This window comes from Pogona vitticeps, chromosome 5 (assembly GCF_051106095.1).
Source record: "Pogona vitticeps strain Pit_001003342236 chromosome 5, PviZW2.1, whole genome shotgun sequence".
Taxonomy (NCBI): Eukaryota; Metazoa; Chordata; class Lepidosauria; order Squamata; family Agamidae; genus Pogona; species Pogona vitticeps.
This window is the reverse complement of record NC_135787.1, coordinates 160,408,819-160,427,826: the sequence shown is the minus strand read 5'-3', so window position 1 is coordinate 160,427,826 and position 19,008 is coordinate 160,408,819. Positions and strand designations below refer to the sequence as shown.

Sequence of the window (19,008 nt, the reverse complement as noted above, 5' to 3'; positions counted from 1 at the left end):
ACAAATCCTCACCGGAGAACAGAGATGAGCATGAACGTTAAGAACACAGCTAAACAGCCTGGAAAACCCACAACAACCATCAGATCCCGGCCATGAAAGCCTTCAAGAATACATTGAACGCATCTACGGGGAGGAAACGGTCAGACAGACCGGGAAACTGGAAACACTCCGAAGCAAAACAGCATGCCTACTATGTTCCTTAACATTTCTACTACACTGCAAAGACACAAAAAACATATCATCCTTCCTCAGGACAGAAAGGATTTTTGTTTCCACATGGGCTAGCTGCATCTATGACTGCCTGGAACACCTTAAGAACACATCCTAAGAGCCCAAAAAACCCACAACAACCATCAGATCCCGGCCATGAGAGCCTTCAAGAATACAATGAGCATGAACAGTTCATGCTGGTTTGGTGGGTAGCTGAATAGGTGTTACGTGTTTTGTCACCCTGCTCCCTCCAGCGGGCACCCAGCAGGCAGAGGCAATGCCTGGAGGATGTGGGGCAGGGAAGCCAGGATGTTGCTTCGAAGTGGGTGCCTGCTGGAGGGGTGGGATGCCGAATTGTGAAACACCATGCCCATCTCTCCTGGAGAATAATAATCAAACATTCTTTACTTTGTAAATCAGTTCTGGTTCTAACTGCAAAGCTGGTACTGTCAGCACTTAAGCTTAAAGATGACCAGTATATGAACCTACCGTTTGTTTCTGTTTGGCTTCTGTCCCTTCTGTCACAAACTAGTATGTGCAAATGCTCATCATTTCTTATTCTTCCCTGCAATGATACATAGTTCTCTCATACCGCAATTGCTTTAATTTTGTAATAAAGAAACTTCCTCTCATCTTTCTGCCTATTGGCATGATGATCTCATTCAGACCAAGATCCTTCATTTAAGTTCTCTCTCAGCCTGTAGTTTTGTTCCAGATATGTAAACTCTTTCTTTTGATGTCATAAAAGTGCAGAAAAAATAGGGCCATTTGATGAAATTGACTGTCCGCAGAGTCAGTACAAATAGCAGACAGGACTTATTCAAATAATGCCTTCATGTACTTGTTAATGCCGTGGACAATTCTGTAAATGTTACATCCTGCTCTACTCACACTTTTCTTCCAAATAAAAAGGAAAAAGACAAGGTGTTCAAGCCTTTCCTCACCAAGCAGGTGCTGCAACTCTTAGATCATTCTGGTTGCCCTTTCCTGCACTTTCCCCCTCAGATCTCTGACTCGAGCAATCCCATGGAAGCAGAGACAACTGGTGCTCCATGATCATATTCTGCAGCACTGGAACAAATGCCTTTCATCAGTGCATTCTATTTCTAGTGCAACCAAGCTGACAAATAGGATTTAAAGAGATGTTTCTAGGGGAAGGGTGGGTGAGATGCTGTGAACTGAGGAGGTTTGCAAGGAGCTATGATATGACTAAAGTTAAATAAGAACAAACGTTATTGTCCTTTATAGAAATCCATACAATGTTTCCCATTGTGAAGCCTTGAAGTCTTGCAATAATTCGGCTGTTGACATATTGAATGGCTTCGGGTAAGTCAAGTGAACTCTTCTTCATTCCCTTTCACCACCTTTAAAGTGCATGTAACAATATCTACCTTCCCATCTGAGCTCCCAAGGGCATTGTAGAGATTAATTAATACTTGGCAATAGCTTTGCATGCCTTTGGAAAAGAGCATTAAATACCAGCTGTTATCAGAATGTCAGTGTGCCAGATTCTGCTCATGGTTCATGCAGGCTGACATGCTGATCTATGACAATTTCATGTGGGTTTGTTTGCTACCCTTGATTATTACTGGTGTTACGCAGGATTTGGTGATTTCTCAACACAATGGCAGATTTTCTCCTTTTCAGTTATGTCCACAGATGATCAGACCTTTCCTGTATGTCCATCTTCTTTCAGAAATCCACATCCATACCGACAACACGAAAACAGTCAATGTAAATGTGCTTTTTTTAACTACTCAGATGAACATTTAAGCATAAAACTAGGGATGTGTAAATCTCTGTCTAAGACAAACATGACACTATCATACTTTGGACACACAATGAGAAGACGGAACTCATTGGAAAAGACAATAATGCTACGGAAAGTTGAAGCTAGAAGGAAAAAGAGGAAGACTAAAGATAAGATTTAGTTTCTTGAGTTTCCAAGAGCTGAGCTAGATTAAGAACTGGACATTTTGGAGGTCACTCATTCATAGAGTCACCATAAGTCTGAGGCAGTTTGAGAGCACATAACAATAACAAATTTCTCAGTCACATTTCATTACATTTCTCCAAATCCTGCTTGCATTCATGTCCTGATCTTGGTTCATGTCAGGTCACAACCTCCCTTTTTTTCCAAGAGAATTTGTACATTTTTTCCTGCATTAAAAATTGTTTAAGTTTGCATGCATCTATAAATGTACACATTTCTACCCATGACTAATGTGTGCTTGTGCATATTTTTTTCAATTGTTTTTATTTTTAGCCATCCATATTTTTAAAATCTTCAGTTTGGTATGTATTTTATTTTACCAAAATGCATCACCAATGTATATAGATTTTGGAATCAAGTTGCACTTTGTCTCCTAACAAGTTCTTGAAAATATAAAATGGAAACCTTTGTTCAGCATTTCAAAGCCAATGACATTTCTTATTATTATCCCCTAAGTCAATACAGTATCTTTCCTGCTTAAAGCCTAACATTTAGAACTTTTTTGTTCACCTTGGTGGTTATATCCCCCCCCTTTTTTTTGGAACTTATTTTTCTTGTCTTGGTGGAAGCAAAACCATCCTACTGCCAGTTACCACCCTACAACAATTCTAGAATGCCTTGGAATGAAGCTACATGGTAAGATGATTTTGGAGGGGTCTACTTTCCCCCCACCCCTGAACACATAGTTATCTAGTTGCTGAAATTCTGTTGCCCAGCTTTGCCTGTGCAATGGCAATGATGTCATCATCATTAGTAAATTGTCACTGATTAAAGACTTACCCTGGTAATTTTGGGGTGCATGCAACTTCACTGCATTTTGTCTGAGTCATATGCACTTTGGAATTGCCTTTAATCATATCAATTTGCCTTGAGTCTACAACAATTGGTTGCTGCTGCCATAAACTCCTTTACGCATGAGGAGCTATGCAACAGGATTTCATCCCCTATTACAAATTGCCATCATGTGTTCTACATATTGTATGCAAAAGTGCATTCTTGTTTTATGGCCATGCAATTGAATGTGTTGTGGGGTTATACCGTATCTTTGCCTCACCCTAACAGTGAATGGCTTCCCCTATCCTCAAGATTCACACATTAGCAGTAGACTGTTGTAGAAGTCTACATCCAATCAGGGTCCCAGCTTCTGGGAAGCCTGCACGTGTTAGGGTTTATGTGTGTAGGCTTTTCCTGTCCAAATGTCCATGCTGAACGTGTGGACTAGCCATGTACGAGAGAGTTTCATGCTCATTGTATAACTTAGAAAAATGAAAACTAAAGTATTGTGGTACCTTCTAAGACCAACAAATTTGTTTTGGTGTAAACCTTTGTGGACTGTGCCTAAAGTACAGTATTCTGTGAACCTCACACAGGGTCCGATCTACCACCAAGGCAGAGTGAAGCAGCCACTTAAGTGGCAGATACAAATGGGATTAATGGCAGATATTGTGGTGGAAAACTGTATCCTATTGCTAGTGTTGAAGCAAGTTTAACAGTCACTCCTACCAAAATTGGAGGAGAGTTTCCTTCCATCTTTTCCTCAAGCTTCAAAATGGTTTTGGCAGGTCCTCTGACAAAATGGATGAAATAACTTTCCTTCTTTTCACAGTTTGCCAATGGATTACTGAAGACTGGAAGGAGGGGAATCTCAGCCCAGCGCTAAAAACTAGCCTTCCAAATCATGGCTGGAAACAAACAGGAAGCTGGTTGTGTCACAATGTCAGTCTGGGGTTGGGCACAAAATCAACCCATTTCTCATTTCCATTCCCCCTTAATGAGCTTGCCTCAAATATAAATTATTTCTTTGCATGAATGAACTTCCACTGCTCTGAAAAGACAACCACAGCTGTTCTGAAGGACTTGGCAGGCACCCATTCTCGATAACATACTGGTTAGATCTCTCATAATTCAGATTGCGCCTCCCAATAAATTTAGCTTCAGAGACTTTCTTCATCATCTCACCATTCTCTTCTTCTGCATTCAGCAGAAATATTGCCAGAACTTTAGTATCTCTGTTACAGGCAGGAATGGCCTTTCTTGAAACCATCATATCTTCCCTCCTTGAGCACTGGAGCAGGCAGGACATGGCCAGCCTGTGATCAGATTTTCTGCCTGGGCTACTAACTTAAAAGCAGCTACAAAAGCAGCAGGGATTGTGGTGAGTGCTCCCATTCTGAACAAAGCAGTCATACTGGGAGAAGATGTTCTTCAGCGTTTTCCTCTCTGCAATGTTTCCTCGATTTGAATGGCTCAAATTGCTTTTATTACCCATTTTGGGGGGAAATACAGGCATGCTACAGGTACCCATAGTTTGTCCTTAGCATGGCTAATATTAGCTTTGGGGTGGATTGATAAATGGGGAAATAGTTTGGGAGCTCAGCGTGAAGTCTCTTGGGTTGGCTTCTCAGTGTAAAAATAACCTCCTTACTACTGTAGGTTTCTTATAGTTAAATCTCTTAGAACGTTTCTGCTGAGGGCTTGTTCAGACTCACTGGGATTCTCCACGTGCAGCATCTGCATTGGCACAGCAACAGAGAGGAAGCAAAGTCTTACCAGAGCTTCGAAATGTTTAAGGGACTCCAAGAATTCCCAGCCAGTTCATTGGCTATAGTGCCTTAGGGGTTCTGGTTGTTGTAAACCCCCAAATAGCACTTATCAACCCTCTGCATCATCCAACATGCCTATGGTCCTATTCCTGTGTCACATGTGTGCATGACACTCGTGTAGTAAAGGAAAGAGGAGTGGAATTATGGTTATATCGCCTGATGTCATATTCTGCAGGCTGTTACGTTTGGTGTTTTTGTCTGCTTGATACGGTATCTGGTCATGCACATAGGGGCTCCCTGTAGTCAGGAAACCTGAAGTGGCGCTATACATGGATAGCTAAGATGTAGTTGCTGGGAGATGGAACTAGCTTGGGGACACAATGTTGACCTGTTCTATAGCTGCCAGTAGCTAACTGGTTGGGAAGCACATCTGGCAGCAGCGCAGTCACTCAAAGTCAACCAGCAAGGAACACCTGTATAGCCTGACTAGTTTCATGCACAACAGAGATGGAAGAAAGGAGTTCAATGCTGCAGCCAACATAATGGTCAAAGTCCAAGCAAGGCTGTGGTCTAAATCACAGCTCCACTGGGGTGATGGTTCAAACAGCCTTGCTTACACGTAGATAATGTTCCTAGTAATTTCCTCAGACTTCAACTGAACCTCTTATCTGGAGCCCACCCAGGTCTCAAATACAGGAGTTCCAACAGGAGGAAGGCCCTCCTCTCAAGGTGATCTCATATTCAAAAGAAGGCCTCTACTCTCAAGGAGGCCTCCCATGAAAACAGGCACTATATGGCTTCATGCGTTTGTTTGGTACCATTTGCTTGAACTGAGGGGGGGGGGCTTTTCCTCCCTGGACTTCAAGCTTGGGCTGCCTGTCTGAACAGCAGCAGCTTATTTATCTCTGCCATCTGGCCTCAAAGGTTCAGGATCCTTAGCTGAGGAGGATTTCTCCAGAAGAGCCATGACAAACATCAAGTGAATACCCTGCATATGAGTGAGAGGTGAGTAAGACTCTCTCTCTCTCTCTCTCTCTCTGACTTGGAGTGGTTTGGGTTGTGACTTGTGTATAGAACTGGTTAAAGTTCTCCTGCTGTTTGAAGTGGGGAGATGAGCACTGCCCCAATATCACCGCTCCCTGCTATGCCATGTCACCCCACCCCACAGGAGTACAGTGGGGTCTTGACTTGAGAACTTAATATGTATTGGAAGGCGGTTCTCAAGTCAAAAAGTTCTCAAGTCAAATCTGCATTTCCCATAGGAATGCATTGACAACCATTTGATCCGTATCTGCTCTTTTCCATCCATAGAAACTAACAGGAAGCTGCTATTCCGCCTTCGACCACTAGAGGGGGAATATTGTGTTTCTTTTTTTCTTAGGTCAAGAAAGGTTCAGGGAAGGCAGGGAAAAGACAGTCCAGGCAGTACAGTACCAGGCAGTCCGAAGACTGTCTCCCAATCCACTCTCTAAACGCTGGGAGGAGTGAGGAAGCAGACAGGCACCCTTTTCACTGGCCAACAGTTAACTGAAAGTTCACATTTTGCACTTTCCCTGCCTCCCACGTGGGTTTTTTTCAGTTCTTAACTCAAATCTAAGTACTTAAGTCAAGTCAATATTTTCCTATGAGAGCGGTTCTTAAGTCAAAATGTTCTTAACTCGAGCTGTTCTTAAGTCAAGACCCCACTGTATGTAGAGGTCCTGATGGTACCTCAGCTTCCTTCCCCACCATAGCATATGAAGGGAAAAGAGCCATCAACAACTGCAGTGGTGGCCTGGAAGGGAACTCATGAGCAATGCCTGAAGAAAGGAAGGGGCAGCTTCTCTCTGGCCTCCACCTCCATCTCTGGGAATGCTTCATTCGGAGAGGTACTTAGAGTGAGAGCAAAACAGGAGGGGTGTCCAGGGACATCCCGTGAGCTGTGCCACAGGCAATTTTTCAGGCCACCCCTCTGCTTATGTCTTGATTCCAAGAATTCTTTTGAGTGAAACAATCCTATGGATAGACAATTCTGCAAAGCTGGCAGTAGCAGCATCTCTTGAAAGCAGCAGAGGCTGTGAGGGAACAGTGAATTTGCCACCTCTGCTTTGCTGCCTGAGATAGCTGCTTCACTGCACCTAACAGTAGGGCCAGCTCTACTCGTATGTGTAAAAACAAACAAAAGGGACATCTTCTGCCAGGAAGTAACTGCTGTTCCCATAGTCATATCATGCAAATGTTACTTCCTCTATGAAGCCACATCAACAAGACATTCTGTGCTAGGGTTGCACCAATCCCAAAATGAGAGCGGGTGATACCTTTCTTAGATCATTGGAATTTCACAATGTAGAGAATCTGGCCCCTGCATCGACCATGATTTCTGGGACTTTTCCATTGCTGCTGCGCTCACCAGCTTTGAAATGCCCAATCTGATGTAGAGTCCTCCAGGACAGTTGGTGAGATTCTGGTGGTCTAACAAAGATTTTACCCACCCTTGTTTTTGGGTTTAGTTTAATATAGTTTTCTTGCAGTTTGAGGCTAATGTGCAGGAGTCAGGATCAGATCTGGATGTAACACAGATTAGTATTTTCTTGCACCCAATAAGCCATCCTTGTGTTGGCTTATGCACAAGGGTCACAAAACCTTTTTTTTTAAAAAAATGAGCACCAAGTGGCCAAGATGAGGCAAAAAGTGGCCTCACTACTGGCAAAACCTCATCCCATATAATAGCTATTGCTGGTGCAGCAATATTGATGCTTTCCATAGTCTCTGCATAGCAAAATTGCTATGATAAGGTTTTAGTGCCTGTGCTGGGGGATGGACTGAGAAATCCCCCTCCCTGCATAGCATCCTGTGATCCCTTTAATTTTTTTTGTTGAAAAAAGTAGGAGCCATAATCCACTATCACTGATCCACAGGTAAAGGAGTGAGAGAAGGACCAGGCACTTCTGCCCTTCTTGCTGAACGTAGCTGTACTGGCACACATGCTGCATCAGAAAATTTGAAAAGCCTTTCTGGGGCCAGGCTGTCACTCACCGGCATCAGCTTTTGCAGCATCTGGTTTCAGCCTAACTATTAGAGCACCTGCTTCCTCTTAATGATTCCCCCTGCTAAGTTTTGCCTGCCTTGTGGATTTATTCTGCAACACTTCCCAGCATTTATTTTCTAGTACACTTTACTATTGGCTTCAAGTTTTGGAAAGCTCTTATCAAGGATTTATGCTATCTTTAAAAATATTCTCCATTTCCGTTGCAGCTTCTGGCCTCTTTCAACAGCAACATCCTCTTGTTTTCTTTTGCTTGCTACACTTCTATCCTCTGAAGAGTGTGCAGGAATGTTCAAGGCCTCTTGCCTCCAACCCTTCCTTGCTTTGGAGATTGTTTTTATCTGCAACCATCCGATCAGGCCCAGAAAAGGGCAATGGGAGGGAAAGGCATCATGCCATCCTTTCCAACCAGGTGCAATCCAAATGAGATCGACTGCAGTATCCTTCATTACTAGCCTTTATATGGGTAGTGAGGAAGGATGCCTTTTGTGAGCTACTTTAGCTTTTGCCTGAAACTTTTGCAACCTGGCTCTTTCCCCCCTCCTGTTTGTCCAGACAGGCAACCTGCATACTTTGTTGGATTTGAGAAGCAAAACACATTTCGATGTAGACTGGATTTGACTTGCTGACCTTCACGTAGAAATCCAGGTCAGTAAAAAATGGCAGTAGAAGAGGGGATGCTTGTTTATGACTCGCAATGTTTCAGGGGCCAATCAAAATTTTCTGAGAAACACTCATATGATTTTGTCTCCAATCACTTCCTTAAAAAATTATTTTATTTATTTATTTTATTTATATCCCGCCAATCTGGTCGGGTCAGGACCACTCTAGGCAGTTAATTCTTCTCTGCAGACTGTGATTCAAATATTCTTAGGCTATTATTTGCTGGATGTCGAGATATTAAGTTAATATTTGATGTTCGGTATCAGCATCTAATGATTTTGGAATAACTGTCAACATTAAGACAGTTTCTGACATGTAGCAATCACAATTTGACAGGACTGGAGAGCTGACATGCATCGACTGTCAACATCTGACAATATTGAAAAAGTGCAGTGATTATAAGATAGTGTCAGGCAGCTGGCATGCATTAGCAGTCAATATTTCATCATATCTGAAAGAGCCATTGCAAAAGAATTTCATGCATTGTACATCTGTTTGAACCATGCAACAAATCAAAAGAAGATTCCATTTTGCATGGAATAATTTGCCATATTTTGAAATGATGCAAAATTTTGTTTTTGTAGCCAGTTTGATCATGTGATCATTTCAAGCAAAACCAGGTGTGCTAATCCAGAAATTTTGGTCCAGGCAGAACCTCTTTGATTCCTGATAAAGGCAGCTACCAAGGCACTATGAATTTCATTGTATTAACAATTGACAGGGATGTAGCAGAATGCAATGCAGCCAAATGCACTATGCAGATGCCCTCACATGCTGGGGAGCCTCCCTGAATTCAGCTCCATGAGGGAATGTGCTGCACAGATGGTACATCTTTTCCTTCCCATAATAGTCAGAGGTACATTCTGGCCCGGGCAGTAGAAGGCTCTTTGTAGCCTAACCTCCCTGTGTTAAATCTAACAGAAAGGAATGGCAGACAATCACCCTGCACAATAGGGAAACTACTATGTACTGAGTGGCAGAAACTCCTTCTCTGACCAATATTATCACCTTGACAAGATAAGCTATTGATAGAACAGTAGATTTATAAGTTCAGGATATTATGCGTGGCTTCATTCTGTGCTCGTGGCTCCCACTAATTTGGTGACACGAGACCCATGACAGAGTATATAAATGTTATTTTATGCAGCAAATTTCCCATCCAATACACCAGGGCAGTGTATCTTGGAGCCTTAATGAACTACCGGTTCAGGCAAATATCTTACGGATGCAATATGCCTAAATTATATTTGCTGTAGGGATTGCCATGCCAACTGCCCACCTTTTCATTTCCTGCCTAGAATTTTGTGATATAATGGTATTAAGTAAGATTTGTTTTATTCCGTATGAGAACTTTCACTTGCAGGGCAAATGATCCCAACAGAATTATACATTCAGGCCTGTAAAAAAAAGGAGGGAAGGTTACTCTCTCCTTCATTCAGTGAGAACATTGGTTAACTTCTCCATTGGATCCTGTGCTGGATTCTAAGCATACAGTAATTTTGATAAATAAAAACAATAACACCAACAAACCACAAGTTTGATAATGGCCAAGATTTCTCCAGTAATGATCATTCCACAAGCAAACACCATGGTGTGGTGGTTAAACTACAGTACTGCAGTCAAGCCTCTGCTTATGACCTGATGGGTTCTGGTAGCTGGCTAAAAGGATGACTCGGTCTTCCATCCTTCCAAGGTTGATAAATCGACTATCCAGCTTGCTTGGGGTCGAGAGAAAGGGCAATGTGTTGCCTGCATGAGTGAATTGTAAACTGCCCAGATATTACGCTAGCACCATGGGGTGGTATGTGAGCCAAAACAACCACAATAAAAATATTGAATCTAAAAAGACTCTCAGAGCAAATGCAAGATTCAGTTGATACTCAGGTGCTTGATGGAAAGCTTGTATTTATTAGTTCATACTTAGCATCATAAAAGGTGAATCACTTTGCAATCTCAGGCTGAATGACAATCTGGGTTGGGTTGATGAAGAAGACTGTGCAAGAGGGGTTTGTTGATTTTTAAATGTGAGACACTCATAGGGGCTGATCGAGCTCTGCTGGATCCACTACACATTCTGATTAGGAGAGCATTGTTCAGTATAATAATCGGCCCCAATGCAAATGGTGCCTTGGGGAGTCACTTCAGCCTCGGCCAGTTGTGCTGTTCTAGGAAAGGGTCTACCCTGGAGTGCTCTTTTGTTTCTGATGTACTGCTGTGCCGGTATATTTTTGTCAAATGCAATTGCTGCTCTGTGGGTACACATAAAATGAACACACTGCAGAGTATCCGCTGTGATCGAGTGCCACACATGAATGCACAGGGCTGTAATTGGGGGAGAAGTCGAGGAGTTTGAAAGGTCACATGTGTTTTATCCGTCAGAGGGGGGGGCATATTGCTAATTCAGGTTCTTTCTCCTTCTCTTTCTCCTTCTTGCCCTGTGACAAATTGTGCATGCTGTCATAACAGTGGAGCCAAGTGTGCAGGAAATACAAGTTGAAAAATAAATTGTCTGATAATTTGCACCTATAGGTGTGCATTGCAAAATGTTGTAACCACACACACACACACATACACACACACACACAGAGAGAGAGAGAGAGAGAGAGAGAGAGAGAGAGAGAGAGAGAGAGAGAGAGAGAGAGAGATTTATCTGTGAATTCTTTCTTCCATCTCTTGCTCAGGTCAGCTCAGCTCAAATCAGAGGGCTTCGCTTCCTTAAAAATTAATGTTTTGCAGGCTCAGTTCTGCTGGACAAAGAGACTGTTATTTATTTCTTCTCATATGTCGCTCTCCCCCTTTGTCCCACCTATAATATTTCTGTGTTTCACCATATGTATGTGTATTATGTTGTTGTTTAGTTGTTAAGTCATGTCCAACTCCTCATGACCCCATGGACAAGAGCATGCCAGGCCCTCCTGTCTTCCACTGCCTCCCGGAGTTTGGTCAAATTCATGTTGGTTGCTTCGATGACACTGTCCAACCATCTCATCCTCTGTCATCCGCTTCTCCTCCTGCCTTCATACTTTCCCAACATCAGGATCTTTTCCAGGGAGTCTTTTCTTCTCATGAGATGGCCAAATTATTGGAGTCTCAGCTTCAGGACCAGTGAGCACTATGGTTTAATTTAATTTAATTTAAAAATATTTTTACCCTGCCTTTCTCCTATCACCCAAAGTGACTTATATAATTAAAAGACAATAATAAAGCTAACAAGAGTGAGTATACAGCTACTAAAAAGGATCAAACAAATACCATACAAAAATGTAAGCAACACTAAAACACATTCAATGCAGTAAGGTACAATAACCCATTAAAAAACCCCACTCAGACAACCAGTTACTCATGGAAAGCCAACCTGAAGAGAAAGGTCCGTCTTCTCACCGAGGGGCAGCAAAGATGGGGCCAGTCTAGCTTTTTGTAGGAGGGAGTTCCAAAATCTGGGAGTAGCAACAGAGAAGGCCCTCTCTAGTGAACCCACCAAATGCACCTGTGAAGGTGGCGGGACAGAGAAGAAGGCCTCTCCTGGTGATCTTAACCCTGGAACAGGTTCATAAGGGATATGTGGTCCTTGAGTTGGAACTAAGCCTTTTATGGCTTTATATGGCTGAACCAGCCTGGAAACAGACAGAAGAGCTGCTGTAAGGGGAAGGTTGTGGTGGTTAAGACCCACTGATATACCACAGGCTTCTCAGTTCCACCTTATTCTGTCTTCATAACATAATTAGAAGATAAATTGGGTTGAGAGACAATAACTGATCAGGTGAAATCACCCCACAAGTTTTATGGGTGAATAGGAATTTGCGTCTGCGGCCATCAGTAGTAGAAAGGGAGACTGCACAGAATATATAATTTATAATGTATGAGATTCATAATCTTACTTCCCCAACTCTATGAATCATTTCACCTTGGGGGAAAACTTACTTAAATGCTGGCCAGACCTGCTGGTTTTGCTTTCACACCATCTGAGAGGAACAGAGCAGAGACAACATGGCTGGTGCAGGAAGAACAATTATACCTTCTGTAGATTGTTTGGCTTCTCCCCAGACAACAGCCCTTGGATTTCTGCTTAATAACGAAACGTTTTCTCCCCTCCCCAGAGTCTTCACAACAAGAGCGTCACCCACATATAAGCCAACTCATCTTCTGCAAATAAGCTTCCTATGGTTCGCTCATTTCAAGACAGTGCTCATCATATTAAGAAGAAAATTAAAATGTGTATGTGTTTTGGGGGAGGAAACAGCTAGTTACACTTGTGCTCGAGAAATTCACTTTAAACATAGGATGAGAAGCTAGCTCTTGCAGATTTATTTAAATCTTTGAGACTGAAAATTGGCTTTCTAAAGCTTTTCCATCTCTCACCCAACCGAGTATTCTTCCCAACATTTCATGGTGACACGAGATGAGGCACTTGACTTGCTTTTAAAAACAAAGCTCAGTCAAATGATGAAACACATCTTTTCTTTGTCGCACATGCTTTCCTTCACCCCTGTAGTTTGCATTCCAGGCTGCTTTGTTCTGTGACTGACTTTTGGATGGAATGCATGAGACTGATTTGCAAATCCCTCTGGGGAAACAGCATTGTGTGAGGGGAAAAAAACAGGCAAATTCCATTCTGGTTGTTGTAGGTTTTTCGGGCTCTTTGGCTGTGTTCTGAGGGTTGTCCTTTCTAATGTTTTGCCAGTCTCTGTAGCCGGCATCTTCAGTGCTGTCCTCTGAAGATGCCAGCCACAGAGACTGGTGAAACGTTAAGAAGAACAACCCTCAGAACATGCCCAAAAAGCCCGAAAAACCCACAACAACCATTAGATCCCAGCCGTGAAAGCCTTCGCAAATAAATTCCATTTTCTTAATGTCTGGTTTGACCCTTACTTCTCAGTAAATCATACACAATAATCACATAGCCAACCTCCACGATTTTGGACTTGGTTCTTAACACTCAGAGTGGGTAATTGTGCTGGTGACAGAATCAGCACAATGTGTTTGTTTTTAAATGCAAAGGTCACTTAGGTCACCGTGTGGCAAATGAAATAAATCATTTGGTGAATAGGTTGGTGAAGTAAACCAAGAAGCCAGAGTGACATCTGCAGTGCATAGAATTGGAAAGGACTAGGGGAAGTATGTGGCTTTTAAGAATGTCAGGCCAAAACCAAAAGGAAAATAAAAAAAATTAAGATAACAAAAACATTGTGGTACCTTGAAGACAAGCTGCTATATTTTAATTAAGCTTTCATGGATAAGTCCACTTTCTCAGACCATTTTTAAGATAGTTAAATGGATTTTTAAAAAGATTTTAAAATGGAAGGAAGATTACTAATTATACTGATTTATTCCAGTGCAATATCTGGGTTCTACCAATTAATATATATTTTTAAGAAAATTAAGAGCTCTTTAAATAGTCTCTCTAGGACTTACAATTTACACAATAATTTTAAGTTTGGAAAAGTGTTGACTAATAAAAGAACATTCCTAAACAGTTCCTGGATTCTTAGATTGGCCATCATGGAGAGGATGCCAGGATCCAAATGACAGCAATATGTGCTGTCCTGCAAATAACATTAATGAGGCATAATGTAATATGTTATATTATCTTCTTAGGGAATTAAAAAATATTGATTAGCTACCCACAGTTATTGATCTAGAGAACTTTTATGAAGGCCACAGTAGAAAGGAAAACATATTTCTTCAAAGAAATGGCATTAAAAGGTGCATTGCAACGCAACGTTTGTTAAACTGGAGACAGCACAAGAAAGGAAAAGGCACAGAAGAGAATAACAGCCAGTTTGGGAAAATTTGCCAAAGAGTTACATAAATTCACACAAAAACAGGGTACGTGTATTGCTGTGAATCTTTTGCTTCTCTTTGTTTGATTTAATGTTATAACCTGAAATACAAAAAAATGGTCAAATCCTGGGTACTTCTCCAACAAGATAGTGAACTTAACTCTGGTGACATGATGAAATGGGAAGTGAAATATGAACCTTATCATAAAATTCATTTGGGTTTTGCAATTATAGAGGCTGTTCATTTGTTTGTTTGTTTTATTAAATGATTCCACAAGAACGGCCAACACAATTTGGATGTATCAAGGAAGGAGGTGTAGCTTCTGTTGAGTTAGTAGATACTATGCAAGATCCTGTGACAAGAACTTTATCATATTATCTGATATTCTCAGAGCAGCTGGAATGAATACGTCATCAGGTAAGATGGGTAACAATAGAGTATTCCATTTGAAGCTATGGAGGTTGTAAAAAGAGTTCCAACTTATAGCAACTCTGATCAGGGTTTTCTAGATATAAAGCACTCAAAGGTGGTTCACCATTCTCTTCTGGGAATGGTGTGGGGCTAAGCAGCATGCCCAAGGCTATGCAGGCTGGCTGTTCTCCCAGGAGGCACAGTGGGGAATCAGATTCCCAATCTCTGACTCCACAATCAAGAACTCTAACTCACTGAGCTATTCATCCAGCTTTTAAAAAAATATAATTAACAAGCTAGTATAAATATTAAAAGAATGTCATATTAAAACAAGATTCAGTTTACAACCTTTAAAAAATTATTCTCAGTTAAAATATATATATTTTTACAAGATAGAAAACTGCATGGCACCCCTAAAAACCCATCCTTAATACACTGCTGCCTGCCTAAAGAGAGTTTTTGTGTGTCCATGGAAAGGACACAGTCTGAGGGAAGCAACTGAAAAGACACTCTTTTAATTAAATTCAACATTTTTGTGGCACTTTAAGAAGTTTTATTCCATATAAGTTGTCATAGAGTACATCCCAGTTCATAAGATGCGGTGGCAGGGGCCTATTCATTACTATGAAACCTGGTGCCAAATAAAAATCGTTGGTATCTGAGATGCTGTAAGCCTATTTATTATCATTTAGCAGTAGACTAATGTGACTAGCTTCTTGGAAATAAATAAATGAACATAACGCCCAGGCTTCAGGAAAGGTTTATCTCACTCTTGCCAATGATGATGGCAAGACTTTCAGGAAGAAATTGCCCATTGATCTATAGCACAAAATATAAACAACATGGTGAGAGGCTACCTTGAAAGATCACGGGGAAGATGCACTAACTCTGATCTAGGTTCCAAAATGATTAGACAGGCAATGACTGAGCACGCCAGCAATTTTAATGGGCAATTGAACAGTTGTCAGATTAAATCTCTACCACGAGGACTACTTGCTGTTGTGAATATGATTGTTTATTGATCATGCATCAGCCATGATGAGGTAATCTCTCAACCAACAAGCACAATATGACAGTTTCTTGTGTTCATATGTGTGTTTGGCAAATAATGTAGCAATCTAACGGGAGACACCAGTTTGATAGATAATGTCCTTGTGTCTAGTATAAAGATAATAGCTCAGTATTTTAGCTGCAGTGTGAGGTTGGGAGTTCAATTCCCCACTGTGCCTCCCTGACAAAGGTGGGACTTGATCCGCAGGGTCCCTTCTAGCTCTGTAGTTCTAAGATGATGATGATGATGATGATGATGATGATGATGATGATGATGATGATGATGATGATGATAAATTAGGGAGTGGGAAGGGAAATAGTGGAGGTTTTGCTGTACCTTGTGTAGTTATGACATTATGTAACATCATACAAAAGACCTCTGCAAGTGTGGTATGATGTAACCAGATCCTTCAGACAATAAGCTTCCTCAGACTATTACTATCCACATGAGGAGAGCAATAGCAGAAGAGATTAGTCAGCCTTATATGAACCTTCTTTTCACATACAGAGAACATCATATGCTATGATTATTGTTTCTTATCTGTGCTGTTGGCTATTTTGAGTGTATCAGCATGGATGGGATACAATATATTTGTTGTTATTGTTTCAAATCATATCACTGTTTATTAGAAAAGAAAGAAATCATAAAAGAAGACAGAGATGGACATTGATCAGGGTATACTGTAACAGGATTTACATTGATTAAATGTCTTCAGAGTTTAATTAGCACTGACATTGTATCCATTCTTATTTATTTTTTTAACTTGTATGCCTTATATGCTGCCCATACTACCCAAAGGTCTCTGGGTGGATCTTGAGCAGTTCGTCATCCATTGGTACAGTTCCACAAACAGGGGTGACTCATGGAGTGGAGCATAGCAGACGTACCCCCAGGTTTTGAGGGCTGGGCATGCTTTTGCCAAGTCCCAGCCTGCCTAAATCCACAAATAACCTTGGCAAAGTGGATAAGGTCATATACAATTTATTAAAAGAGCCCTATTCTCTCCAAAGTCTGTCCATCTGTAATTGCAACACTGAGGCAATATCAAGTTGGCTGTGTTTTGGAATATTAATGCGGATAGTTTTCATGATAACTCTCTCAATGAAAAGCAATGGTATTTGGATGGCTGATCATGGCAACCAAAGTGGCCATAAATTCTGAGAAACGGGAAGGCTTGCCATAAGCTCTTAGAAAGTGCTTGCAAATTTTAAAGGAGGACAACAAAAACCTGTAATTGGAAACAATCAAGACTGCTTTGCAGTCTGCTATGGACCATGCTTGCAAAAAATGGTCACTTAAGATCTGCATGTCCTCTTCATTTGTAAACTGTAAATATATTGCAACTTATCTTCTTCAAAGGGTTTAGACCAAACAATAGCAGAACTTAGACTTAACAGCTGATATCCTGTTTGCACAGCTAGTCTGCATAAGGTTGATGATACTCCTTAACTGTGGTGATTTTTTTTAAATAAAAAGATTTCTGATTGCCACCAGCTTTGTCCCAAGGCTCCTGTGGAATCCCTTTCATTGTGGGGAAGCTGTAGGAGGCTTCAGGATGTGGGGGAAAGTTTTTAATTCCTGAAAATCATCACCAGATGACTTTACTTGTGGTGGTAAGTCCACTAAATTAAAACTGTCCCTCTGTCTTGCAGCTCCCAGCAGCTTCCCCAGAATGAAGCAGATCTCACAGGGAACCTTGGGACCATCATTTGGGTGGGGAGATCATACACATTCTATTTCTGAAAAAGTGATGTTGCTGATGATGTCATCCGCCTTAAGTGACACAGTTAAAGCATGAGGATTTCAGCCATTATCTTATAAGTAATGCTTTTTGTGATCTTATTGAGGGGAAGCTAACAAGGACTTTACAAGATTATCTACATCCAAATGCTCATCCCACCTGGAGTAGACCAATTGAATCACTGAAATTTACATAAATGTTGACTTACCATTCCACATTTGATTAAATGGATTTAATCTAGATGAGGCTGGCAAATCAATTTAGGCCATTGTTCTTTTTCAACATAATTCATGATTAGGATCCTGTTGCATAGTTCTACCTGTGCAATGGGAGTGGTGTCATCAACACCACAGATGGCCTCTAATTAAAAAGTTACTTTTCAGGATGTGTGTGGATTACAAACAACAATATAAAGTGGTACACACCCTGAAATTAAAGTTTTTAAAGGATCAAATTAATTAGTGACAATCTGTTGCCACTGATACCATGATTCCAACCATGTACATTGAGCTACACAACTTTATACTAGGTATTAACTGGTATTGGTACCCCTCCCCCAAATATATTGACTTTTTTTGTTATTCCTTAAACTGTGCTTTTTGAAGCAGTTTCTTTGGAAGGATACTTGGCCCTTTTTTTTGGCTGTTTCTTTTCAAATTGCCATTCCGTCCCTTCAGCACTGCCTGGAGGCTGTACTGCAATGGATGCAGGAGAATGGACTGAGACTGAACCCGGACAAGACTGAGGTCCTGAGGATGGGTAGCCCTTCCATTGGTGGTTTGAGAAACTCCCTCTCTTTTGGGGCAGTGACTCTCACCGTGAAGAGTGAGGTTCACAGCTTGGGGGTCCATCTGGATTCAGCGCTCACCATGGAAACCCAGGTGGCACATTTCTGTCTCTAGTGGATTCCCCAGCTGCGTCCTATCTTGATGTTGGGGCACTCACCACTCTGGTCCATGCGCTTGTAATCTCAAGATTAGACTACTCTAAGGCACTCTACATGGGGCTACCTTTGAGATTGATGCGGAAGCTTCAAATGGTGCAGAATGTGGCGGCCAGACTTCTCAGTGGGAAGAGAAAATATCAGTATATCCCCCCCCCAATTTGGCTGTCTTGCATTGGCTGCCCATTTGTTTCCGCATTGATTTCAAAGTGTTAATGATGACATAAAGCACTAAATGGTTTAGGACCTCAATATCTAGCGGAATGCCTCCTCCCACCTAAATCTAATTGAATCACTTGTTCTAGCCAGGAGGGGCGGCTGATGGGCCTGATGCCGAGGGAGGCCCGGAGAGAAAGAACAAGAAACCGGGCCTTCTCAACAGTGGCCCCTCGCCTTTGGAACAGTCTGCCCCCAGAGATCTGTCTGGCTCCCTTGCTGGGTGTTTTTAAGAGCAAACTTAAGAACTGGCTCTTTAGGCAGCCTTTCCCTCCTGTCATCACTTGAATATTTTCCCCGCATCTTGAACTATATTGCTATTTTTGTTTTTTATTTTATTTTATTGTTTTTTTAATTGTTAGCCGCCCTCAATAGACTTTGGTCTAGATGGGTGGGGTATAAATTTAATAAATAAATAAATAAATCATTGG

The 19,008-nt window shown here is 41.5% G+C and overlaps 1 protein-coding gene across 1 annotated transcript in view; it reads left to right on the top strand.

The window, feature by feature from the left end:
• Positions 1 to 19,008, top strand: part of GRIN2B (glutamate ionotropic receptor NMDA type subunit 2B) — a 572,475-nt gene that overhangs the window by 408,438 nt on the left and 145,029 nt on the right. Inside the window, exons 1-3 of the transcript XR_012087293.2 lie at positions 398 to 4,358; positions 5,671 to 5,751; positions 8,327 to 8,419. The gene's annotated coding sequence lies outside the window, so the exon portion shown is untranslated. Of the gene's footprint in view, positions 4,359 to 5,670; positions 5,752 to 8,326; positions 8,420 to 19,008 lie in introns of the transcript that reaches the window.